This window comes from Monodon monoceros, unplaced genomic scaffold (genome assembly GCF_005190385.1).
Source record: "Monodon monoceros isolate NGI ecotype Baffin Bay Population unplaced genomic scaffold, NGI_Narwhal_1 Super_Scaffold_14, whole genome shotgun sequence".
Lineage (NCBI taxonomy): Eukaryota > Metazoa > Chordata > Mammalia > Artiodactyla > Monodontidae > Monodon > Monodon monoceros.
Genome location: NW_021703770.1, coordinates 26,078,951 through 26,106,716, shown reverse-complemented (window position 1 = coordinate 26,106,716; position 27,766 = coordinate 26,078,951). Strand labels below are relative to the sequence as shown.

Genomic DNA, 27,766 nt, shown 5'->3' with positions numbered 1-27,766 from the left:
TTTGTTTCTGAGTCTCCCATATGCTGTGTGGTTGTGGCTGAGTCTTAATGTACCCTATGATATCACTTCCCCATTTGTAAGACAAACGAATATCATAGTAATTTATTTTGATACTTTAAACTTAATTCTCTTACTTTAATTGTGTCCTCAACAACCCACAAGACCTTTAATAAAACTGGTTCAATCTTTCAGAAACAGATTAAGGAGCCTTGAAAATAGTTATATCCAACAAAGTATAAGTGCAACTGTTCTACACTTTTGTGGAAGGTCTGGAGACAGAAATCTGTGAAAGATGGATGAATTCAGTGGTTTGTGAGATATTACCAGGAAACTTCTTTTGCATCCCATGTTCCCTCTAGAATTAAGACCCAGCAATTTGGAGAAAATTATATTTGAAAAGTAAATACTTTTAGATTAAAAATAAAGGAGGGGAAAATGAAAAGAAATAAGAAAATAATCATAATGTAATTGGCTTTGATCCTGTAATAACTATTTTAAACTGCAAAATCCATATAAGATCTGGATCAAAGTTCCAGAGAATGACCAATTAACAATAAAGAACACTGGAGAAATTAAGAAAATATCATACCTATGCTTAGTGATGATGTTTTTAAAGTGAGTGTAAAGTTGGAATAATAAGATAAAACTTTTCATTAATCCTGTCAAAGCTGTGTTTTTTGAAACAGGAAAGGATCCTGGGGCCTGATAAGGGTCCACAGGAGCCTTGGTTGAATATGGTCAAAATATATGACCTGAATTACTGGCAGAGACAGGTGATGACCTGTGCTCATTCTTGGAAGTAGTTTCTTTTATATTTGGCTAGGAGTTATCTAATTTAAAAGGCCCCTTCCAAAAATAAAAATAAATAAATAAAAGCCCCCTCCAACTGGGCTCAGGTAGAGCCAAAGGCTAAATACTAGCTCAGAGTCACACAGTATCTTGGTTTTCTGGCTCTCATGAAAACAGGGTTTCCACTCAGCCACACTGCCCACTGAGCTGTATTACCTTGTTGCCAGGCTGAGAAGTTCCCCCTGATTCAAGAGCAATCATCCTGTTTCTGTTTGTGGTTGGATGGAAGGTGTTCACATGGCTAATGATCCCTGTTACCCAAAGAAAAGCAGGTGAAGCTGAGGTTAATACAACATTGAAGTGCTAAGAGGTTTTTCACAACTCGGGAAACTCTCTTAGCTGAGCTGGTTCTCCTGAAATGTTGAGTCCTCTTTTCCGTGGCATGGTGCAGCTGATGTCACTCTGTGGTCAGGAGCAGGAAAGCTGGTGGGGTGGAGAGAGATTAGTGGTCTGAAAATATGTAATTGGTATTGCATGGCAGCAGGGAGTTGACAGCCCTCAGGGACCGCAAACAGGAGAGGACGAACAGCTCAACTGAATTAAACTGTGATTTTAAAAAAGAGAGAGAAACATATTCAAGTATTCAGGAATTTGAAAAAATATAGATAAATTCCATATTGTTAAATGAGATAATATATGTAAGGAAGTTAGTATAGTGCCAGGATCATAGTGATTAATCAATTTAAAATCTGGCTGTTTTTATTATTATTATGTATGAGGGAGCAGATTAGTATACCTTAATCTTAGAAGCAGTATCATTTCATTGGAACTTCCCCCCATTTGCACTGGAGAATTCTGATCCTCGATTCATATCCTGTACCTGACATTGAGGGTGGAAAAACTCCACTCATGAATTGGAGAGGGCAGGCACACTGCTACGGCAGTTACCATCCAACTGAGTGTGGTTAGTTTGTATAATTGAAGCCAAGCAAAGCTAAGGCAGTACTGGTACATGGATCCTTCTGTTAGACTAAATAAAGAACAATGAGACCATTTTTATGGGGGGGGTGGAGAGGAGAAAAAAAGTGTTTTTAACTGTAGGGAATGGCTTGAGTTTAGCAACCTCAGGCTGTGTCTAAATGTTACCAAATATTGAGATGAAGCTGCATAAAATTCTACTCAGTCATCCAAATATTTCCGGAAATCCAATCTTTGATTTCATTGTAGATGAAATCAGGGGAAGATGAGATTTTTTTTTTTTTCCTGGCATTGTGAAACACGGTCTCAGTATTTTTCTGGTTGGCTGGTAGATCTATTTAAGACTATGTCATGGATTCATCCTGGACAAGCACAGCTGCTTTCTGGGGTGTCCGTCCACTGTTAGGACCACTCTTTTATCTGAGGAGGACTCTTTGTTTTGTGCAAAGTTCACAGAGGGGTGGAACCCAGTTTGATATTTGGTTCATTGGAATGAGCCAGTCGAGCTTATTGTCCTGGTAGTTTCAAGTCAAAGAATTAAAATGTACAAAGCAGTGGCATTAACTTTCCTCCCTATACCTCAAATATATCTGAAAGAGATCAACCAACAAGGATCCTTCTGAAGTTAAAAAACTTTCAAACCTGTAAAAGTGTCATGTCCTTGAGCATGTGCTCAAAACAAGATGATAGAGAATGGGCAGGGTAGGGATAGGTTTAATACAACACTTCCCACAAAGCAGATGCTCGAAATATTGGCTATTGAATGAATGAATTGGAATATTTCAAATAGAAATGGTTTTGACATGAAGATCAAGATTTAATTAAATACAACTTTTCAACTTCACTTATCTTATGTAGCAGAAACACAAATGGAAAAGCATGACCTCAGTAGTCTGAAGGACATATATTCAAATCCTAAGAAAGTCATTCATATTCTTTGTTTCCTCAACTATAAGAGAAAATTTATAGCCTATAAGAATTTTATGAAGATCAAATCAGATAGTTATAAGGAGCTATACATAAATCATAGTAGGTGCACAATAAGTATAAGTTCTCTCTCACCAGTTGTTGTTTTAACCCTCTCCGTAAGCCTGACTTTAGTTCCAGGCATAGATGCTTAGCATGTGAAGGAATAAAAGGAAAATTCTGAGACAGATCTTTTGGAGAAAGTCAATTCTAGTGATCCACTCCATATTTATTTTCTATGATCATGTCACTAGGTGGAATAGACAGCAATGAGCAGTGCATTCAGAGGAGTATTGGCAATAATTGACCAATTTATGGTGATGAGTATACTTTATATTGATTTTAACAAGTTTTTCAAAACTCATGGGGTATCTACATAGTGCTATAAGATCTACTATTGAAGTTGCTAATTTTTGAAAAAAGAAATCACACAACGGGATCCTCCTTACTCCATGAAAGGAATGCCAGAGAGCTAATACTATGGCTAATCTAAGAAATTCTAGTATTTGGAGAATTAACTAGTCTATCTAAAAATCTTATAAAGCCGTCTCTATTATTCTCAAACACAGATCAAGTAAGACTCTCTGTTGTACCAGGACCTACCTGGTAGAGTCAGTATCCACTTGGGGTACTCAGTATCTACTGGAAATTCTAGTTCCTGCTTTTTTTAAATCACATGACCTCAGAAAATTGAGCCTCAAGTGGTAAGCTGCTGAATAATATTGTATATTGGAAGAGCCTTGACACTGTGAAATGGGGGGCTCATTTTGAGCACAGGCTCTAAGTAGGAAGCAAATCTTCAGAACAGCTGGAACTGAATGTAGTCATCCTTCACTATGGGCAGGAGAACATAGCCAGAGAGCAATCAGCTTAGTGAGACAGCCAAGCAACAGGAACAGGCATTTTATAGAACACATTAGAGGGAACCAAAACACAAAAGCAACTAAGTGATAAAGATTCTACTTCAAACACACTTCACGTAACTTCTCAGAATGACACAATCCCAGGGTAGATTGTATGGGACAAAAAGAAAATTTGGGAGACACAGAAAATCAGCAAACCTAGAAGAAGAATCCAGTTGAGATCAGAATAGACATTATTGTCTTGGCCACTCTTCTGGTCATTCCTTAAGTAAGAAATAGCCAAACACTGATATCAGAACCCTACTGGATGGTATTTGGCTTATTGTTAATACCTTGGTTTAAGTTCAGGTGTGGCAAACTGTATAGTTCCCATGTCAATGAATAAGTTCAAACATATTCAGATTTTCGTATTGTTTTCACAAAGTCCCAAGTTAAAGACTTTATTAAACATGGATGCCTGGGCTATGTGAATCCAGCTTGACTATTACAGTTAAATACTGATGCCTGGAATTTGAAAAATTATATTAACACCCCTCATTAACGACTGTTGTTTCAATACGGATGTTACCAGCTGTTGTACTACAGTTGTTTTCATGGCTGTGTTTTTCGTATACCATGAACTTAATGTGCGCTGAGAGTGTGCCTTATTCATGTGACTACACCCAACATCAAAGAGGGGTTACTGTTTGTGCTTCATGAATTTGTTAAATAATGGTATGTGTTTCTTCCCATATTAGTAGAGAAAGAGAGCATGGCCCAAGATACAAAGAGCATTATAGTGGGAACAACTTTTCTTAGCTTTTCATCTTGCCTTTTGTAACCCATCAGTCTTCACTTTGGTTCCAGGAGCATCCTACTAATTGTAATGGATTGTATATGTCTGATTGATCAGGCCAGTTAGTGAAAAGTAATAATACTAAAGAGACAAGGGTTAATAACTCTGAAGATTCAGTTTCAGTCTCAGTGGAAGTTATTCAGAAATTTCTATAATTGAATCATGGTGGCTGAAGTCAGGCCTTGTCTGTAGATTATGATGAGAACTAATTGTGGGAGAAGTTTATGAGAGAAGTTGACTGTTTAATGTCATAAGTACCAAAACAGCTATTAGTTGTATGGACTGAACTGGGCCCCAGATAGGCATGGTCAAGCTGCATGACTCCAGAGGGGCACCACTCACCTTGTCATCTGTGTGCATTGTGTTCCATGGAATTGTGAAGCAGACAATCTGTGAGTTAATATATGCAACCCTGGAGGGGAGGTGGATCCAGATGTGTAGCAGATGTTGTCAGATCACTCAGATGTTTCAATTTGCTCTACCAGACTTCTAACTTCCAGATGAGCCCAAGGACTTGTCTTCTTCAACTTCTTACCCCCAACTTCGAAAAGTGGCATACTAGAAGCACTGAATTAATAATACCCACAGAACAGCTCTTGACCAATGAATCTGGAAGTTGATATATATATATATATATATATATATATATATATATATATCCACAGCCCCCTTGCATCTTGGGTGGGATAATTCTGAGGCATGTGTTTTATAACACTTCCCAGAGTCCCCTTGTGGGAATAAGCTTCAGTTGCCCACTGTGGTGGCTGGAATAGTATATCCTTTATTGATTGCCTTCCATTTCTTGTGTTACCTCCCCACTTTTCTTGCAGTATTGCCTCTACTTGCCAAATAAATTACTCGAATTTGAATTATTATCCCAGGATCTTCTGGGCAATCTGAAACTAAAACAAGGTGCAACCTGGATCTGCTCAAAAATTTCCAGAATGTGGTTGCAATTCTGGTCCCTTTGCGGAAGGCCTCTTCGTTGTCTACTGAAGTTGGAATATTGGCGCTGAACAGCCGCCAAAGTACAATAGACATTCCTGCAAAATGTAATCTTCCGCTGCCATCTAAATTGAATAGACAATTTGAAATCACAATTAAAGGACCATAACAAGTCACAAAGTGCTCAAATGAACGTTGTTTCTGTTTCTACCCAATATTACGAGTTCTTTAAAGTAACTCTTGTCACAACCTTATTCTCTTCAGAGTACATGGAAATGAAATGGAAAAAAAACCCACATTTTTTTCTGTTAGCCATTCAGGGAGCTAAATAGCAGAAAGTTTTAAATTTAGAAGAGGTTACACAGAAACTCAGAGGCGGTGACACAGCAGTTAAAAATACATTAGGAAATGGTGAATATGCCTAGGTCTTTGCTCCATTACCTAGGACAGTGCTATCCACAGTTGCTAAGATACTCATTCCAGAGAATGTCACTTATTTGGAAGTGGGTGGGAGCATGTGATACTGAATATAGTTTAGTATGGGGAGTTATGACAATGAGGTAACATTCTCCATTTTGGTTGTATTGTAGTAGCAAAATAATTTGAAAGAAGGATAAAAACAAAAAAAATAGGTAGAGAAAATGATAAACTGACTTTTGAAAAGGAGATACAAGTTATAAAGGACTCATGTGAAAGGTGGAGGAATATTGAATGTGAAATACTGAAAGGGGAGGGTATTCAAAGGGAGAATTAGCATTGAGGAGAAGGGAATGATATCAGAACTGGACAGCAGAAATGGAATGTGGGAGGTCAGTAAATTTGGAGAACATGTACAGGATACCAAAACCCTTTGTAGGAGTACTTTCACTGACTTTAAATCAGCTCATGTCACTCCCTGAGTCAAAACCCTCCGATGGCTGCCCATCTCTTTCAGAGTAAAAGGCAAAATCCTCCAATGGGCTTGTACATGATCTTTCCCCTTGTTTCTCTATCCTTATCTCTGCTGACTCGTCCTCTTGTTCACTCATTTCTAGATATTCTGGCCTCTATTCAGGGCCTCAAACATGCCAGGCCCAGTCTGTCCTATCCCAGAGCCTATGTATAGGCTATTCCCTTTGCCCATGGAGATATGCACATGGCTCACTCCCTCTTCTCCTTCAAGTCTTTGCTCACATGTCACCTTCTCAACGAGGCCTTCTATGATTATTCTATTTAAAATTTCAATCCTTTCCCTGACCGCCTTGCTATATATTTTTTCAAATAGTATTTTTCACCTTCTAAGAAAATGTATAATATACTTCCATACTATGTTTATCTTTTATTTAACTCCCCTCCTCCCCCCAACTGGAATGTAAGCACGTTGAGGGCTGGAATTTTGTCTCCGTTTTTTTCATTGATGTATCTCAATCATCTAAAACAATGCCTGACACAGTAGGTACCCAGTGAATATTATGGAATGAATGAATGATGATGTTGCTTTGCTGTGCTAACACCAACAGCTGGCACAAGATAGTTGTTGAATAACTGAATGAAAGGAGCAATGAACCTTCATGTGCTTGACTAGAAAAATCTTACAGCTGTTGAGATAAAATTTCAAGTTAATACCAAAATGTAAATTAAAACATTGTTCAAAGGCCAACTAATTATTCCTTCTAGCTACTGGGATTTATAGTTTAATTTTTAGCTGTGAAATATATCATCATAAATCTCTTGAATCCAAAATCCCACTTTCCTAGGCTAGAAGATAAGAAATTTCCTTAGGTAAAATTTGTGAGATGACTACAGTTTCTAGGAGACAATGCGTGGTATGGTTTAGGGTGACCCAGCCTGGAGGGAAGAGAATATAATATAGTTTCTCTTCTTTCCATCTCAGTGATTCCAAACAGTCACTCAAATCTTTATTTTCATAAAATTTTAAATACTTAAACACAGTGTATAGATACTGACCATGAACATAAAAATATTAATCTTCCAAAATAAAACAGATTATTTTTAAATAAGAAAAATTAATATATAAAATGCATTATGCATATCAGTAATCTAGAAGTACTATGTTATAAAATATTCTAAAAAATATTTGAAAATATAGTAGCTTAAATTTAATGTGAAAAAATTGATTTTTGGCTGAAGTCAGTTTTGAAACAACCTTGGTATTTTTTTTTAATTAATTAATTTATTTATTTTTGGCTGTGTTGGGTCTTCGTTTTTGTGCGAGGGCTTTCTCTAGTCGCGGCGAGCGAGGGCCACTCTTCATTGCTGTGCGCGGGCCTCTCACTATCATGGCCTCTCTTGTTGCGGAGCACAGGCTCCAGATGCGCAGGCTCAGTAGTTGTGGCTTATGGGCCCAGTTGCTCCGCGGCATGTGGGATCTTCCCAGACCAGGGCTCGAACCCATGTCCCCTGCATTGGCAGGTAGATTCTCAATCACTGGGCCACCAGGGAAGCCCAACAACCTTGGTATTTTAACCTTTTCTGAAACAAATGAATCATGTGCAATCTGACCAGATGACTTTTTTCCAGAAATGGCTCAAACTCTAGCCATGTTTCCACCATTACCTTGTGGCAAGAGGGGATTTTGACAAGTAATGACAGTTACTTTGACTTTGTGTTTTTGCCACAAAATCTGTCATTCTGTGCTGATCAGCATTTTATTTTCACTTGGTCGTGAGACCAAATATGGCTAATTGGCTTTGGAGCCATGGGATTGGATCAGCCTAGTCCTTCTTAGGTCCTTCCTTTTTAATAAGACTTGCATTTAAGGGTACATTCATATAGATGAGTGTGACAAGCTACAGTGATCCAAGTTTAGACATTTTATTCTTTCTATCACCAGCTTGCAGTGGCACCGGAAATTCACCATAGCCTTGAAAGAGATCATAGTAGATAGTTCTTTGACCCTGGCCACATGTAGTTTTCAATAAGGAAGCCAGTTTTCATGCTGCCTTTCTCCTGGAGAGGATGTTCCTTAACAGCCATTTATATTTTTACTGCAAAAACAAAGCATTAGACTATGAAATGCATTAATCCTTCTTTACACTGTTCAAAGAAAGACTATATCTTCTCATAACTTTTAATCTTACAGGAGAAATTCTTCTAGGATATTAAGTGAAGACTACAGATGACAAAAACAATAGATTTCAGTTGTATAAACATAAAAAAATTAGAAAATTTTGACTTTTAGGTAACTTAGTTTTATATTAGCATATCAATTAAATATCTGGAAAATGTCATTCTATGCTGCTGCTTCTGTTCTTGCTGTTGATGATGATCAAGATGATTATCATTCCCATTTTTGTTAGATTCTCTTAAACAAAAGAAAACCACTATTATTGTTAACTCCTCCTATATATCATGTAAGCCAGTCTATGGGATACTCCAAAGAAAAGAGAACACACCCTCTCATAGGAGAAATTGAAGGCTACATTCAAAGAAATGTGTTCTTAAGCCCAGTGATAAATTGTGAGGAGGCTGGGACAAGGCAAGGGATAAGGGTGATAAAGCACTCAAACATTTTGCCATTAATTGCAAAAACGATGCAGAGCCAGGAATGCAAAAGACATATCAAGGCAAGAAAAACTTGTTTAAAAAATAATAGAGTCTGCATATAAAAAGTGATAGAGTCTGCCTGTAAAAGTCCTGTCAGGTCATGACACTGGAACAATATTTCCTGGGCTTTCTAACAAGTATTTAAGATTTTTTTTTAAAGGAAACCTGTTCTAGAATTTCTGTTTGCTATGTTTAAAACTAATTCATTACAGTTTAGCACTTCTCCTTAAATCTATATTTCCTACAGTACCTTGAGCATGCCAGTTGCTGTTTTGCCAACCACAATTCTTTTAGAAATACAGCCCCTGAATTTAGAGAGATATTTCTGTAAAATATATAGAAAAAAAAATTCAGAAATGTTAATAGTGCTTATCTATAAGTGGAGAGATCATAAGCAGCTTTCACTTTATTTTTATGTTCCTTTCTGTATATTCCAAATTTTAAAACGAGGTGTACATACTATTTTCATAATTAGAAAAAATACTGTTTAAAATGAACTAGACTTTCCAGGAGACCAAGAGAAAGGATCACTTGGTTAGTTGATTGAATTTTAATACTGTGGCTGGCTTAGTACTTAAACCCAGTTATGTGTTCATATATTGCAAGTCTTTGCTCATAGTTTTTGTTAGTTGGTTTCAGGAACATTTTGATTGGCCAGAGGGCATGTACAGGGCTAGAAATGACCAGGAATAATTTCACTTGATAGATAGGAAAAGGTGAAACCAGTAAAATGGTTTAGATTATTTCACCCATGCTGATTTGTTAGAGGAAGAGAGAGGGTAATAGAATGGGAGGACACAGACCTGCCTTGGCCATGCGACTAGTCATTAACCCTTTGTAGGCATAAGCTTTCCAAATCTTCCCTCTAATATACTCTTCCTACTTTCATTCCCACCTCAATAAATGTCATCCATTCATTGAGGTTCTCCAGCTAGAAATCTAGAAGTCATTCTTGACACCTTCTTCTCTCTCATTCCTTACATCAAAGTCATCATCAACCATCAACTGAAGAATAAAAAAGTGATATATTTATATAATGAAATATTATTCAGCCATAAAAAGGAACAAAGTAATGATACATGTTACAGCATGGATGAAGTTTGTAAACAGTATGCTAAGTGAAAGAAGCTGGACACAAATGGCCACATATTGTAAGGTTCTCTTTATAGGAAATATCGAGAATAGGCAAATCCATAGTGATAAAAAGCAAATAAGTGGTTGCCATGAGCTGAGGGGAGGAAGGAATGGAAAGTGCATTAGTTTGCTAGGCCTGCCATAACGAAGTACCATAAACTGGGTGGCTTAAACAACAGAAGTGTATTTTCTCACAATTCTGGAGGCTAGTCATCTGAGATCAAGGTTTTAGCAGTGTTGATTTCATCTGAACCCTATCCCCTTGCTTGTAGATGGATGTTTTCTCACTCTGTCTTCATCTAACACACCATTGTAAAGCAATTATACTCCAATAAAGATGTAAAAAAAAAAAAAGAATACCAGTCATATTGGATTACAGCCTACTGTATGACCTCATTTTACCTTAATTTCCTCTTTAAAGATCCTATCTCCAAATGCAGTCATCTTCTGAGGTACTGGGGGTTGGGACTTCAACATATGAATTTGGGGGGACATAATTCAGCCCATAACAGGGAATGACTGCCTAATGGGCGTGACTCTTTCTTTTAGGGTGATGAAAATATTCTGGAACTTGATAGTGGTGATGGTTGCAAGCATTGTGAATGTACTAAATGCCACTGAATTGTACACTTAAAATGGTTAAAATGGTGAATTTTATGTTGTGTGTATCTTACCACAGTGAAAGAAGTCGTCACTTAGTCATACTGATTTTATCTTGTAAAATGCCTTGATTCAGTGTGCATTTGCCGTCCTGACTTTACCATTCTAGTCCAAGCCACCATTATTTCTTGCATGTTATGTCAACAATTTCTAACTACTCTTCTCATTTCCACCCTTACTCTGCTCCAATTTGTTCTCTGCCCTGAAGCCAGATGGGTCTTTGGAAAGGTATATTATATTGTAACACTCCCCAGATGAAAACATTTTAGTGATTTCTCATCTTATTTAGAATAAAATCCAAAACTTCTGATTGTAGCTACAGACCCATCAAGTTCAGATCTTGGCCTACATCTTAGCTTTGTTTCTCTTCCACAGCTTAATTTGGTGTGATCTCATTCTTAATTTTTGAGCAAGCCAGAATTATTCTCATCTCCACGCTTTTGCATGCGCCATTCTTCTCACCCCCATTGCCCTCCCATCATTCTTTGCCTACCTAAGACCTATCATCATTCTTATCTCAACTTAAATGTCATTTCCTCATAGAGACGTTCTCTGATTTCTCCATCTAAATTATTCTTTCATAGCACCTTTTTCTTTCTTCCAAATGCATAGAAAAATTAAAATTCACTTATTTATTTATGTTTGTCTGTTTATCGTGAACTATTGGTCTGTTTAATGTGTTTCCTCCATCAGACTGAAGCCCTATGAAGGTAGGAACCATGTTTATTTGGTTAACTGCTATATCTTCAGCACATAGCATAGCAGGCAGTACATAGGGAATCGACTAGTTTTTGTTCAAAAATATTATTTGAATAAATAAACAAAAAATACAGTTAGACTAGAAGATTTCACAAGCTCTATCCACGCAGAGATAATGTGATTTGTAATTAAATTTACATGATTTTCCTTAATTTCAATGATTGCTTAAAGGCTCTCATAAACTGATAGAATCTCACATAAATAATCTCACAGTGCTGTAGTGTGGCTCTCAAAAACTTCCAGTAAAGCACACACTAAGGACGAACTCCTGCTGAAGTGGGAGCAGGACTCAATTAATGAAGAAAGAAGTGGGCATTAATAAAATAGAGTATATAATAGATTTAATCAATAAAATGAGTTTTTTGTTCTCTTTGGTAAGTGTATTAGAGAAAAAAGAGAGAAGATAAGGTAATTTGAAACAAGGAAAAAGATAACTAGGGGTATGGAATGTCAGGAAATCTTGACAGAATTCTATGAATAACTTTTTGCTCAAAAAAACCATAATAAAAACAAAAAAGTGAATGATTCTCTAAGAAAGTATAAATTACTTTAAATGACTGAAGAGGTAAAAATTGAATACATCAATAACCATATTAAAAATCTATCCCTATAAAAGACACTAGTTCAAAATGAATTTATAAGCCAGTTCTATTCAACTTTTAAAGATAATTACTCAGTTAAATAAACTTACCAAAGAATTTAAAATGTTTAAAAAAACTTTAAAACTCATTTAATTAATCTGAATAACTCTTATTACAAAAACAGATAACAAAAGAACAAAAAAATGGGAAAAACTATAGAGTAATTTCATTTACAAACATTAAGTACAAACATCTCAAGTTAAATATTCACAAATTATAGCCAGCAACTTTTTCAGAGAATAATATAAATGACCAGGATTTATTCTGGAAGTGTAATAATGGTTTCACATTGGTAAATCTGTTTATATAATTCAACCAGATTAACACATTTAGAGATATTATACACTTATCTCATTACAAAAAAGGAATTTCTCATGAATCAATACCATTATTAATAGAGTCAAACTAGGAATAAAGAGGTTCCTCCCTGATTTAGTTAAGAAAATTGTCAGAAAAACTTAGCAAACATCATAATGGTGAAACATTAAAAACATTCCCACTTAAGTTTTGACCAAAATAAGAATGCCTAACACCATCATGGCTGGTAAAACTGGACATCTACCAATGCAACAAGGCAATAAAAGAAAACAGAAATTTTAGAATAAGAGCCTCAAACTTTTATTACTTCATATAATAGAATTGTCTGAGAGAAGGAATGTAACAATAATTTTAGCAAAGCAGGTTGATAAAATGTCAACATACAAAATCAGTCACTTTACAAATAAAAACCTAATTAGAAAAATGAAAGAGAAAAAATCCGACTCAATAGCAATAAAAAGTATTTAAAACCCATGAGCAAACTTAGTAGAATGCACATGACCTGTATAGAGAAAATTATATGATTATGCTGAAGTATATATAGCAAAGTTTAAATAAGCATCAGGGGCTTCCCTGGTGGCGCAGTGGTTGACAGTCTGCCTGCCGATGCAGAGGACACGGGTTCGTGCCCCGGTCTGGGAGGATCCCACATGCCGTGGAGCGGCTGGGCCCGTGAGCCATGGCCACTGGGCCTGCGTGTACAGAGCCTGTGCTCCGCAACGGGAGAGGCCACAACAGTGAGAGGCCTGCGTACCGTAAAATAAATACATAAATAAATAAATAAGCATCAGGACAAAAAAACTCAATACTGTAAAGATAATTATACCCCAATAAACATGTAAATTAAATGCAATTCTAAGTAAAATCCCAACAAGATTTTTAAAATCAAAGTTACGAGTTTCTTTTAAAATTCATCTCAAAGAGAAAACATGCAAAGATATCCTAAAAAGAAAAAATTGAGAAAGATAAACAATGAGAGTGTATGTTGGGAAGGATGGTCATTCCTTTGTTTTGTATTTTTCCTTAGAGAAGAGAGAATTTCTGCTTCTCCTTGTAGGAGGAGATATTATTGGGGTAAATACTCTGAGAAAATGGGTTTGGGATGCTGGCATTCACCTCCTTAAGCTGGTTGAGTAGTTGCTTTGCAGATCTCATCCTCCTCACAGTTAGATCCTAAGATCTAGATCTGTAGGGAAGAAAAAGAAAGCCTCACTTTGGCTCCAGACCAGCCTACATCCTCTTATACAATATTTTAGAAGTTCTATATTTTCAAGAGGTTACTGGACAGTACCCAGCCAATGTAAACCAGATGCTATACATTTTCATCCTTATCAGACTCTAAGTGTCTATTATCATTTTTTGAGAAATCAGAGAGAAGAATGGTGAGTAATCAGCAACCCCCTATCTCCAGTAAGGAAGTTGCCTTATGGAATTTCAGAATGAACCCAAAAGCAAGAAGATACCTGTTAGTTTAAGGTACAATTAGAATTTCAAATAATGAGAAAATGGTGTTGAGGTAATCTGATATCTATTTATTTTAAAAAGTTATATTTCTATTCATAGCAAACATAAAACAACTTTCAGATGATTAAATAATCAAATACAAATGTAAAACACCAACAGCTTTATTAAAGGAAATTAGGAGATTATTTTGGCAGTCGTGGAGCTGAGGGGATCTGTGAAAGACATTAAACACAAAAATCATTTTTAAAAAATTAATGGATTTTCTAAATAAAAATTAGCAATTTCTGCACAATGAAGGATGCAACAGCAAAGTTAAAAGGCAATTAACAGACTGGAAGAAAACATTGTACCAAATATGACAGAGAAAGGAGAAGCATCTCAGGGTTCCAACAGTTCAATAAGGAAAAGCAAATAACCGAAAAAGGAAAAGGAACAATGGTTATAGACTGTTAGTTCTTAGAAAAAATAAAAATGGCCAGCATACATCGGAAAATAAGCTTAAGCTCACCAGTATTCAGGAAAATTCCAATCAAAGCAGCAATTTTTCCCAATCAGGTTAGCAAAACTTAAAAAGATCAATAATAGCCATTGCTGACCAGTATGCAAACTGGTGTTCTCATGAACTGTTGGTTTGTATATAACCTGGTTCAACCTTTCTGAGGCCAACTTGACAATATTTTTCAAACGTAGGATTTACATATTCTTTGACTAGCAATTATACCTTAAAAATCCATGTTTAATGTCCTTGTCCTCTCCTGCAATAGCGCTCTTGCAAGGTCCCCACCCCTTGTGTGTGAGGTAACAACTCACATGCCCAGTTCAACTAAGGATGTTCCCAAGGCTACAACTCAGTGTCTCTCCACATGTTCAGCCAAAGTTTCTCAACCGTACTCCCATGTGGCGGGGTTAAAGGGGCTTCCAGTCTCAGCTCCATTCTGTGACAGAATTGGTAGCCTCTCCCCGCAACCATCTTGGCAAAAGATGAAGAACTCAACTGCCTTCTGTGTTCCAGAAAGTTAAAGAAATGAGTGAAGCAGGGAGAGTAAGAATATATATGTGAGTGGTAGGCTTTTGAGCAAATTGCAGAGCATGTGTCCTGGCCAAAGTAATTCATATTTATATGTGAAATATTCTAACTTTTTAAATAAATTTATCTTTTTATTTATTTATTGGCTGCGTTGGGACTTCATTGCTGTGCACAGGCTTTCTCTAGTTGCGGCGAGTGGGGGCTACTCTTCCTTGTGGTGCGCGGGCTTCTCATTGTGGTGGCTTCTCTTGTTGCGGGGCATGGGCTCTAGGTGTGCGGGCTTCAGTAGTTGTGGTACGCAGGCTCAGTAGTTTTGGTTCACGGGCTCTAGAGTACAGGCTCAGTAGTTTTGGCCCACAGGCTTAGTTGCTCCGTGACATGTGGGATCTTCCCGGACCAGGGCTCAAACCTGTGTCCCCTGCATTGGCAGGCAGATTCTTAACCACTGCACCACCAGGGAAGTCCTCTAACTTTTAAATGGCTCATTGAGTTTAGTTGGTTCACTACTTTAAAACAAAGGGAACATAATTTGGCTCATAAGCAATTTCTTGATAAGCCTCTAATCTAGCCTTGTCCACCAGTCCAGTATTACCTTCATTCATGGTTAGTTTCCCATGGTGGTTCCTGGTGTCCTAACCTGTCCACACACTTTAGGCAGGACCATCACAATCTGTCAGAAGCTCTAGAAGTGTTCCTCCAAAAGCAAAGGGTCTTATTATGGTCACTGGAAAGACCTCCTTGTCTCCTCTGTAGATGTATACACCTCTTCCCCAGTGACAAGTTCTGCATACCAAGGGGAGACAGTGGTGGTGAGCACCTTTAGTTAAGCCACTTAAAGGTCCTGGCACTATTCTCTTAGACAAGGGTGGCTGCTCATCTTTTCACTGCAAAGTCACTCAAATGACACTTCCCAGAATAACGTAAATCTTCTTCAACTACCTTCTCTCTCTTCCTCCACAAATAGATGCATCTGGTAAATGATGCATTGAAAAACTTAACATTCTGTCTACTAATCCCCCAAACACATGATGACTGGTAGAAAAGCCATTCATTTAAAGAAATGCAGACAACTAGCAAATACAAAATGTGTCCTCCCTTCTTACAGAGAAGGAGTTAAGGGATAACAACCTCTAACTTAAAGAACAAGGTTACTTTATCCAGTTGAGAGAGTAGGCACTGTTTTTATAGCGTAATGAACCACATTTTTTTCTGCCCCACAGAATTCTAATGCTGTCAAGTATGGTAAGACAGATGATCCTATTTAAAATTATATTTTACAAAGCAAAACAGATATAACTCAGTAACTGTGCATCTAATTGACTTAATTGCCTCATTTATCACATGACTTAAGTGAGCTGATGTTTTCTACTCTGCTTCACCCATGTAATTCTTGTAATATAAGAGCTGAGACATGGTGCCAGGCGTGAGCGAGAAATCCTCTCTCCTGAGAAAAGATATCATTGGAGTGATGTTGGCTTTGGGTTCCAGTTTATTGAAAAATCAATGTCCATTTGTGCGACTAACACATATGGCTTTCTTCCAGCCTGATGATGGCTTTGGGAGGCTGACTATCACCTAATGAAGTCAGATCAGCTTACCCAGCACCCGAGTTACAGTTGGCAAAGTGACTTTGTCATTAAAACCCAGTTTATCATTCCTATTGGTGTTTTTCTTCCCATTTCAAACCCTCCTATCCATTTCTCCTGAACCCACAGTATTGTTTTTCTCTCTGTAGATAACAGACCAATGGCTCCAAATTTTAACATTTCAAAGGGACTCAGTATGATGTTTGGTGCTCAAAGGATAAACAACTTTTTCATATGTCTGTTTCTCTCATTAGAGGCAGGAAAATACATATATATGTATATAGTCCTACTTAGTCTTGACTCAAAATAGACATTTTTACAAGTCAGAGCCAGCTTTGTAACAGGCTCAATTGAAATTTGTCAGCCTAGCTGTCTCGGGTAAATCAACAAGGTTAAGTTTGTCAAATGTGTTGTTATGTTCCAATAAACAAGAGTCCAGCTGACATTTTACATGGGCTTTTAAAAAAAATTAATTACTGGTAAAGTAACACCATTTCCCTATTTATTAATTGGAGTGGCAATCTAAATTGCAGAGCTGGGTTTTTTTTCCCCCAGTGTTCTCTTTCTGTGGAGAATACCCCCAGAGTGATAGTCACTGGCAACAGAAGCTCTGGCAAAGCAGTGGGTTTTTTTCCCCCTTGAAATCTGCCAAGAGTAACAAATAATTCTGTCAGGAAGTGCCAGCTCAGCCACTAACCATGGTTACTAGGTTCTTACTTGGGTCCATCATGTGAAGACCTCCCTCTCTGTTAGTTTGGAATGTTTTTTTTTATTTTTTTTTCTTTTTGCAGTACGCGGGCCTCTCACTGTTGCGGCCTCTCCCGTTGCGGAGCACAGGCTCCGGACACGCAGGCTCAGCAGCCATGGCTCACGGGCCCAGCCGCTCCGCGGCATGTGGGATCTTCCCTTACCGGGGCACGAACCCGCGTCCCCTGCACCGGCAGGTGGACTCCCAACCACTGCACTACCAGGAATGCCCTGGAATGTTTTGATTGCAGGTAACAAAAACTACCTGGCTAATGTTAGGAAAAAAGAAAAAGTGTATAAATTTGCAGGGATACCAAGGACATCACACTAAATCAATGGGAGGACAGAAAACCAGGAATAGAGACTGGGTGTGAACCAAGACACTTCTGTTCTTTTATGCCAAGAGGGAGGAAGTCAAGTCTTTAGCCCAAGCAGAATCTTGTAGAGCTGCTGCTGCTGTTGCTGCTGCTGCTGCTGTGAATGAATTGAAATGGTCCCTTTTGTTTTGTGTCCCTTGCTAAAGAGTCACTGTCCCATGTTGGAGCCTCTGGTTGACTGGGACTGGAACATTTGCTTCTATTCTGGCTGATGGTGCTCCAAAGAAAAAAGAAAGATCATTGGATGGTAATCCAACGACCTCTGGTTTCTCCCAATAAGGAAAGGGGTGTTGGTGGGGAACTGCCCTATGTAACAAATGTCCTCTACACTCAGAAGATGAGCACCTAAATGGAACATGTGAATGAAAACTGCTGGAGAGGCTACAGTTTCTCAACTGTTCGGCATATGCCTGGAACCCCCAGAACTTGTCAAAACAAGATTTTCAAAACAGAATATATGGTCATTTGTGCTCAGCATTTCTATAGAGTTGAAATCTAAAATAAGGATCTAAAGTTTGCAATACAGCAGGTCTGAACTGGTAAGTGTTATAAACTGGAGAAGTGATCCATGGACATTTTGAACGATTCAAGGTCACTGAAATCTTGACAAATGATCTTTACATGAGAGAGAGTCATGTAAAGAATCTTACATAAAGAGACATGTAAAATGGTTCCTGTAGGAAATATAGTAAATAGGGAACAAAAAGACAGAGGAATAAGCTAGTTAGGTAGTAGAGTCTCCAATAAAAATCTTAAAGTTAGGATGAAATATAAATAGGACATAAATTCACAGTGTTGTGAAGTTGTAGTAAGGCATATCACCAAATGGTTTTAGGATATATTACATATATATATGGAAGTCCCATATATATATTCCATACTTCTACGTGACTAAATTCAGTGAATACTTTTTAGTCTTTATTTTACTTCAGGCTCAGCAGCATCTCAACACATTGTACAGTTATCTCCTTTAATTAAAAAATTAATTTTTATTGGAGTATAGTTGATTTACAATGTTGTGTTAGTTTCTGCTGTACAGCAAAGTGAATCAGTTATACATGTTTCTGATTCTCTCCTTCTTGAAACACCCCTGTCTTAGTCAACTTGGTCTCTGTAATGAAATACCACAGATTAATAGGCTTAAACAACAAAAATGTATTTTCTTACAGTTTTGGAAGCTGAGAGTCCAAGATCAAGGTCCTGGTAGTTTTGGTTCCTGGTGAGAACCCTCTTCCTGGCGTTTAGAGGTCCCCCATCTTGCTGTGTGTTCACATGACCTCTTCTTTGTTTAAACAGAGAGAGAGAGAGAGAGAAAGCTCTGGTGTCTCTTTCTCATCATATCAGAGCACTAATCCCATCAGGGGCTCCACCTTCATGACCTCATCTAAATCTGATTACCTCCCACAGGCCCCACCTCCAAATATCATTACATTGGGGATTCGGACTTCAACCTATGGATTTTTGGAGGACATACTCAGTCCATAACAACTCCTTTCTTCAGCGTGCCACACTTGCCTGGTTATCCTCCTTCCTCACTGACAACTCCTGTTCTGTTTCCTTTCCATTGTTATCCATTCCTATTTCCAGTCCTCTCTTCCTATTCTTCTTGCTCTTCCTGAATGATCTTATCCATGCCCACATTTAATAGGCACTGAGAAGCAGATGTCTCATGAATTTATCCTTATACACACCTCTAATTTTTTAAGTTCAGTTTAATCTACAAAATTATTTGATATCACTTCTTGCGGCATCAATAATACTTCAAAATGAAAATGTCAAAACTGAACTTATAACCTGCTCCTTCCCCGCCTCAAAAAAACACTAACCAACCAACCAACATACATACATACATGCATACATGCATATAGAAACAAATACCCAATCTTTTCCAGCATCCTCTGTCACAAGGATGGTACCACTATGAATCAAACTGCAATTTTACATTTATTAGCATGATTAGTACCTGTTAGTTTATTAGTCAGTCAGTCAAGATATTAATTGTACATCTCCTATCTGCTCCAGCATTGCTCAGAACTCTGGGAAAACAGCTGTCAACTAGACAGACAGAGTCCCCCCTATATTAAGGATATATGATATACTTTTGGGAAACAGGAAATAAAAAATAAATAGGGTAATGTGGTGAGTGTGACTGAAAGGGCTGCTATAGCTAGGGGAGCCCACTGTGAAAAGGTACTAAATGATTTGAAACTTGAATGATGAAAAAATTACCTTGTTGAGAAGAATATTCAAGCAGAAGGAGCACCAACTGTAAAGGTCTTGAGCCGGAGATGAGTTTTACATGTTCTAGGAGCCAAATGTAAACCAGTGTGGCTGTACTATAGTGTAAGAGAGGGATAATGGAGGGAGATGGGGTCGGAAATATCTGTAAGACAATGATATTCATATTAGATCTTTGGAGTAAAAAAGAAGTAAAACAACAACAAAAAAAAGAAAGCGGAGTTAGCAGTTGAAGGAAAATACTGGCTTTTTATTGTACTCCCTGAAACTTGAGGGAAAGAGAACTGGCTTGGCATATCCTCAATCTTGAAGTCTACTTTCATACTCTCCCCTTTTTAGGGGAAGTTTGGAGGCAGATGTGGGCCTTTAACCTATATAAAGGACAAAAATTGATGAGTTCAGAAAATTGTGAGAGGACTGGAAATTTTGGCTAACGTGTTCCTTGTATACAGGGATTGAACATAGGAATTCTATTGACATCTAATTGCTGGCATGTGCAAGCTGATAAGTGTTACCAAATGCCTTCCTATATAAGTGTGGGGTGGTGTGGAAAGAAATGTTCTTCTGTTGGCTAAATGGTGAAAGCAGTAATCTATTAAGAGAATTATTCTCAGAGACTGAATGCTAATTGATTTTATGTGCATTTCAAGAAGCCAATCAGTGGCAAGCTTGAGCAAAATAGCAGAGCAAAGAATAATATACGTAGCAGATTGGAGTCAAGTGTGGAAAACATCTGACCTTATCACTGAAAATATCTAGTTTAATGAACATAATTTTTACTGGTTCGGCACCCATAAACTCTAATGGAGTCTCTTCAGTTTCACTCTGAACAATTATAGATACATGTAAATTTTTTTAAACTAAAGGAAACCAACCTTATAACTTCATAACCTTAAAATTTTTTATTGAAGTGAAATTTATATAATATAAAATTAACAATTTTAAAGTGTGTAATTCAGTGGCATTTAGTATGTTCACAATGTTGTGTAACTATCACTATCTAGTTTGGAACTCTATAGTTCCAAAAAGTGAAAACAACCTAAATGTCCACCAATGGATAAATGAATAAACAAAATGTGATATATCCATACAATTGAATATTATTCAGTCATAAAAGTGTGAAGTACTGATACATCCAGCAATGTAGATAAACTTAGTAAGCATGCTAAGTGAAAAAAAAAAAGACACAATAGGTCACATATTGCATAATTTCATTTATATGATCTGTCCAAAGTAGGCAAATCCATAGAAACTTTATAATTTCTTGTATGGTGAGCAAAGGCTGATTTTTCCTTTAAGAATTGTGATAATTTTGTAACTATAGGTTCAGTACCTTATTCATCAGTTTTGTCAGTCCATAACACAGTTCCTGGAACAAGGAGAGAGAGCCCACTGTATCAGTTAAGGTTCTTATCAGATTATCAGAGAAGATGACCAGGATAAATGTATGAATATATCTATATCTATATAGATATATATTTTAATAGGCATTTATCATAAAGTTTTGACCTTACACAGTTATGGAAACAGGAGAAACAGTGTATGTGAAGTTTAGTGTCTGAGTCTAGTGCTGGAACCTGATGTCCACAGGCAGATGGTTGGGAAGGGAGGATGGTTGTGGAGTGGGGGAAAAAAAGGCCAAACTGAAACCTGCAAGTCTGAGCTGGAACCCTTAAGAATGAACTGGAACCTGTATGGGCTCCTTACTGCCTCCAAGTTTCAAACTTTGATGATGAGGGTTTTCTTCAGGAGAAGCTGGTGCCCCTTTGTCACATTGCTAAACACACATCTGGGCCAGGAGTTGGAGAACTCAGAGCAGGAGATGCAGTAGGATCTGGAAGAGTTAAGCATCTGGCTGCTGACACCCTCCAGCCAAGAAGCCAGGGGGTCAGCACCACCAGGCAGGAGCTGCAGCAGTGCCTTGTGCTGCACCAACCTTCTCAGCACCAGAAGCTAGCTGAGAACTGATCACATGAGGGAAATGTGGATTCTGGGAAATGTAGTCCCAGTTTAGCTAAATTGACACAACACAAATCTCCCACAATTACCAGGAATGCTTATGGAAGAAATGACTAAACCAGTGCAAGAAACAATGCTTCAGCAAGGATTTTTGTACCTTCCTTGCCTGCAGAGTGTGTGAGAAGTATTTCCTAAGACCGGAAAATGGATTGGGCACTCAACCAGCATTGTTGTTTCATTATATCTTCACAACATCCCTATGACATAATTATAATTTTTATATTTATATATTTTATAGTTATAATTTTTATTACCATTACAAAGGTAAAGTGAGAGTGGCACAAATTGTTGAAGAGCAATAGGTACTTAGCCTAGGGAGCAAATAACCCAGCTACAAAACCAAATTTAGATCTATCTCATTATACAGCCCATGCTCTGTCCACTATACCGCACTGCCCCCCGCAGGCCCACCTTGATCTCCATTTTGTGTATAGTGAAGTTTTCTGCTGCTTTCTTCTCTTTCCATCTCCCTCCCTGCCCCTCCCCTGCCAAAAAAAGGGAGGGGCATCCTTTTCTTCCCAGGTAATTGTTATTATGGATGACCCAGCTTTTTCAGTGGTGCCTGTCAAACATGGTATGAGGCTCAGCATCAGAAAATGGGCCTTCCCTTTTTCCTCTTAGTGTACTATTCTCTCTCTCCTGGTCTCTGTGCTCTTGCCTCTGCTACTGAATCCACTTCCATCTCCTGCTACCAATAAGCTACCATGAAGTCATGAACAAGTCAGATTCTGAGACATTTTTTGTTCATCTGTTTGTCGATGAGTCTCACGAATCTCCACAAAAAAGTATGTCATTTTGCAATGACCAAATACTTGATACTTTCACAAAAAGGCTTAATATATACTTTATATGGCCAAAAAGGCAGATTAAAGATTTGTATACATTATTTGCCTAAGATGAGGTGTAAAATTGTTAGTAGCTAATGTTTTTTAGCACTTTAAAACCATGAGCATGGTTCTGAGCTAAGAGTTTTGTATTCATTATCTTATTAATCTAAGTGACAACCCAATGGAAGAAGTAATTGTATATTGAGATTTTTTAAAAATTGGAGTATAATTGCTTTACAATGTTGTGTTAGTTTCTGCTGTACAATGAAGTGAATCAGCTATATGTATACCTATATCCCCTCCCTCTTGGACCTCCCTCCTACTCCCCCCGCATCCCACCCATCTAGGTCATCACAGAGCACGGAGCTAAGCTTTCTGTGTTTAAAGCTTGTTCCCACTAGCTTTCTATTTTACACATGGTAGTGTATATATGTCCGTCCTAATCTCCCAATTTGTCCCACCCTCCCCTTCCCCACCATGTCCATGTGTGTGTTCTCTATGTCTTCATCTCTATTCCTGCCCTACAAATAGGTTCATCCATACCATTTTTCTAGATTCTACATATATGCACTAATATACAATATTTGTTTTTCTCCTTCTGTTTTACTTCATTCTGCATGACAGATTCTAGATCCATCCACATCTCTACAAATGACCCAGTTTCTTTCCTTTTTATGGCTGAGTGATATTCCATTGTAAATATGTATCACATCCTCTTTATCCATTCATCTGTTGTTGGACATTTAGGTTGTTTCCATGTCCTGGCTATTGTAAATAGTGCTGCAATGAACATTGGGGTACATGTGTCCTTTTGAATTATGGTTTTCTCAGGGTATATGCCCATTAGTGGGATTGCTGGGTCATATGGTAGTTCTATTTTTAGTTTTTTAAGGAACGTCCATACTGTTCTCCACAGTGGCTGTATCAATTTACATTCCCACCAACAGTGCAAAAGGATTCTCTTTCCTCCACACCCTCTCCAGCATTTATTGTTTGTGGACATTCTGACCATTGTGAGGTGATACCTCATTGTAGTTTTGATTTGCATATCTCTAATAATTAGTGATGTTGAGCATCTTTTCATGTGCCTCTTGGATCTGTAGGTCTTCCTTGGTGAAATGTCTATTTAGGTCTTCCTTTTTAATTGGGTTGTTTATTTTTTTAATATTGAGCTCCATGAGCTGTTTGTGTATTTTGGAGATTAATCCTTTGTCAGTTGCTTTGTTTGCAAATATTTTCTCCCATTCTGAGCGTTGTCTTTTCGTCTTGTTTATGGTTTCCTTTGCGGTGCAAAAGCTTTGAAGTTTCATTAGGTCCCATTTGTTTATTTATTTTTTTATTTTCATTACTCTAGGAAGTGGGTCAAAAAAGATATTGCTGTGGTTTATGTCAAAGAGTGTTTTTCCTATGTTTTCCTCTAAAAGTTTTATAATGTCTGGTCTTACATTTAAATATTTCATCCATTTGGAGTTTATTTTTGTGTATGGTGTTACATGTAGCTGTCCAGTTTTCCCAGCACCACTTATTGAAGAGGCTGTATTTTCTCCATTGTATATTCTTGCCTCCTTTGTCATAAATTAGGTGACCATATGTGTGTGGGTTTATCTCTGGGCTTTCTATCCTGTACCATTGATCTATATTTCTGTTTTTGTGCCAGTACCATACCGTCTTGATTACTGTAGCTTTGTAGTATACTTTGAAGTTGGGGAGTCTGATTCCTCCAGCTCCATTTTTCTTTCTCAAGATTGCTTTGGCTTTTCGGGGTCTTTTGTGTTTCCATACAAATTGTATAACTTTTTGTTCTAATTCTGTGAAGAATGCCATTGGTAATTTGATAGGGATTGCATTGAATCTGTAGATTGCTTTGAGAAGTATAGTCATTTTCACAATATTGAGTCTTCCAATCTAAGAACATGGTACATTTCTCCATCTGTTTATGTTGTCTTTGATTTATTTCATCAGTGTTTTATAGTTTTCTGAGTACAGGTCTTTTGCATCCTTAGGTAGGTTTATTCCTAGGTACTTTATTCTTTTTGTTACCATGGTAAATGGGATTGTTTCCTTAATTTCTCTTTCTGATTTTTCATTTTTAGTGTATAGGAATGCAAGATTAAAGATTAAAGGCAGATTAAAGAATTGTGTACATTATTTGCTAAGATAAGGTGTAAAATTGTTAGTAGCTAATGTTTTTTAGCACTTTAGAACCATGAGCATGGTTCTGAGCTAAGAGTTTTATATTAATTATCTTATTAATCTAAGTGACCACCCAATGGAAGAAGTAATTATATATTGAGATTTTTTTAATGAACAATCTGAGGCTTAAAGAAGTTATAAAAACTTGCTTAAGGCCACAGATAGTGAATTAGGTCCATTTGATCTCAGAGCTCTTGGTCTTAATTATCGTGAAATGATAAATTATGAAATCATGAAAGGATTTAAAACTCCTTAGCAAATTCTTCCTGTTATCTAACAAATATCCAGAGTGCCTACTAGGTATTCAAGTAATAATAGCAGATTAAAACACCATGGCATGGGATAAAATGAGAAATATAGTCATAAGCATATTTTTTTGTATTCTAATAGCAGTCTTTAAAGTCAGTTTCTGAAAAACATAGTAACATTTAATGAATGAAAACCTTTTTGAAGGATCTCTCCAAAAGATTGATTTTGTTTTAGTAGATAGGAATTAAGTAAATCTTAAAACTGCAAGTTTCTGACTGAATTTTTTAAATTCAAGCTTTTGTCTGCAAAATTTATGTACAAAAGACAAACTAGCAAAAAACAGGTTTTATTTTCATAAATTTTACGTTTTTGTTGCAGTGCACTGTGGGGATAGGGACCTATAGAATGGAAGACTCCAACATATGGGAGCAAAATGCTCATGGATATTTCTGTGCTAGCACAGCAGATCCCCTCTCAGACTCCTTTAGATTGTACTCTTGCTATTTGTTCTATCATTTCCACTCACTCTTTCCTAATTTTTTTTTTCCTTTTCATGTTAGATCTTTAGTGTTTCCACGGTGGAAAAGCTATGAACCTCTACTGGACTGGGAAATTACATTACTTAGAGAATGCAGAGCGCAAGAATGCTGGAGACCTTGCTAACGTGATCTTCTCTAAGGTCTGTTATCTATTTGTTTTCCCACACTACACGTTAGATTCTCGACAGCAATTGCCCGTGGATATCCACTGTCTAGGGTTCTACCAGAGTTATTCTTTAACCTAGAGTTTCTTTGACACAATAGAGTCACAGAGATGACTCCTCTACAACATAGGATAAAGAACTATGTCTGGTTTAACATGCTTTTGTAGATATTGCATTATCTGTGACACGCAGATGGGTCCTGATACAAACATCAATTCCTCCTTTACCATGTGAATAAATTTGGCTTGGTGTGGCTCAGAGCATAATCTTTTGTAATGGCTTGGGTTTTGTTTTATTTCTTTGTACAGGATCTACTCCTCTTTCTTGTTGGTTTTTGTTTGTTTGTTTGTTTTGTTTTAAATGTTATTACCTGAAATCCTGTTTGCAAGTATACTCAAATTTTACTTTAACAACTGAATTGCTTAAAGGGAAGTTACTTCCTTCAGTCTTTGTGAAGGTGATCTACTACCAATTATCCCTTACCCTGGAGATAGGTCCTGAGTGCCTGGTCTCTGTGTCTTTTGTCTGCTTATTTTCCCTTTTTAATCTTGATGTCCTGTCTGTGCTGTGGTAATACTTCCCATGTATTGAATGGCTTCCATGTACTGCCTCTCACTTTCACAGTAATCTTGCAGAGTGGTATGATTACTCTGTTTTACAGATAAAAAACTAAGACTCTAAGAAATTCAACGACTTTTCTAGGGTCACACATCAGGATTTAAATCTATATCTATGTGACTTTAAAGCTCAGAGTGACTTTGAGTGAGAAAAGTAACTATTAGAATGGAAGTAAATGTATAATAGAGGCATGGGGCTCTGCGGCTGGACTGTTTGGGCTCAAACCCTGGCTCCACCTTTATTATCGAACTAACTTTGAATAAGTTACTTGAACTTTCTTAGACATAGTTTCCTCATCTGTAGAATGGACATAAGTATATTAATTAACTTTCTGGACTACTGTGAGGACTAAATGCAATATTGCAGGTGACATCAGTGTTTAGGACAGTGGCTGGCATGTGGGAAGAGTTCAGTACATGCTAGCTGCTGTTACTGTTGAACTGAAAATTGGTTTATTAAACAGAACTATTGGTGTCAGGACGTTTACTTGGAAGCATCAATGAAAGTCCTTCATGATTTATCAGTTCAGAGGTTTGAATATTTAACCATTCATACCCACTGTCATGTGGGGCCATATCTATTCTGGAAAGAAATGATTTTTTTTTTAAATTAGTGCTTTCCAAGCTTTGGTAATATTACTACATCTTTTTTTTCTGTCCTGACTCTGTTCTTAAATATGAAGTGGACTATTCACTAATTACCACACAATGCATGAAGTAGCCTTACCCTATAAAGCCCTATTCCTGGAAAACAACCTTGGCTTGGGTTTAGTGATTCTAAATGTGAGGATTAGAGTCCAGAACTGACTCCCTGGAACTGCTGACCAGACAGCAGTTCACAAATCACCCCTCAGCAGGAAGAGTTCCCGGACAAGCTGGGCAGGATCAGGACTTTCACTTCCCATAAATCTCCCACCAGCCATTGTCCTTCTTTCTGGGAACCACCATTATTGCTTTCCATTTTCCCTCCCTTCCTCCCTCCTTTGCTCCCTCCCTCCCATCCTCTTTCCTTCCTTTCTTTTCTTCTATTAGGGAATTAAAGCAGATATCAAAACCAAATACAAAACTAACCCTTTCATATGCCCTGTGTCTTTCATACTATGTGTGCTATGTGTATGTAAACTTGGAAAGTTAGGACTTCAAGGGCAGGGACTTTGTCTGGTCCTGCCCTGAACGATTCCTAAAAAAAAACAGAACTTCACACTCTGTCAGGGTCATGTTCTCAAAACAAACATATATTCATGAATGTTAATCTTACTCAGTGTTCTGTGGCATTGGCCATAAT

General features: G+C 37.4%; 1 long non-coding RNA gene across 1 annotated transcript in view; it reads left to right on the top strand.

Moving 5' to 3' along the window:
* Positions 1-25,840, top strand: part of LOC114895578 — a 204,512-nt gene extending 178,672 nt beyond the window's left edge. Inside the window, exon 4 of the long non-coding RNA XR_003793590.1 lies at positions 25,722-25,840. This is a non-coding gene — a long non-coding RNA (uncharacterized LOC114895578). The remainder of the gene's footprint in view (positions 1-25,721) is intronic.
* The last annotated feature ends 1,926 nt before the right edge of the window (positions 25,841-27,766 follow it).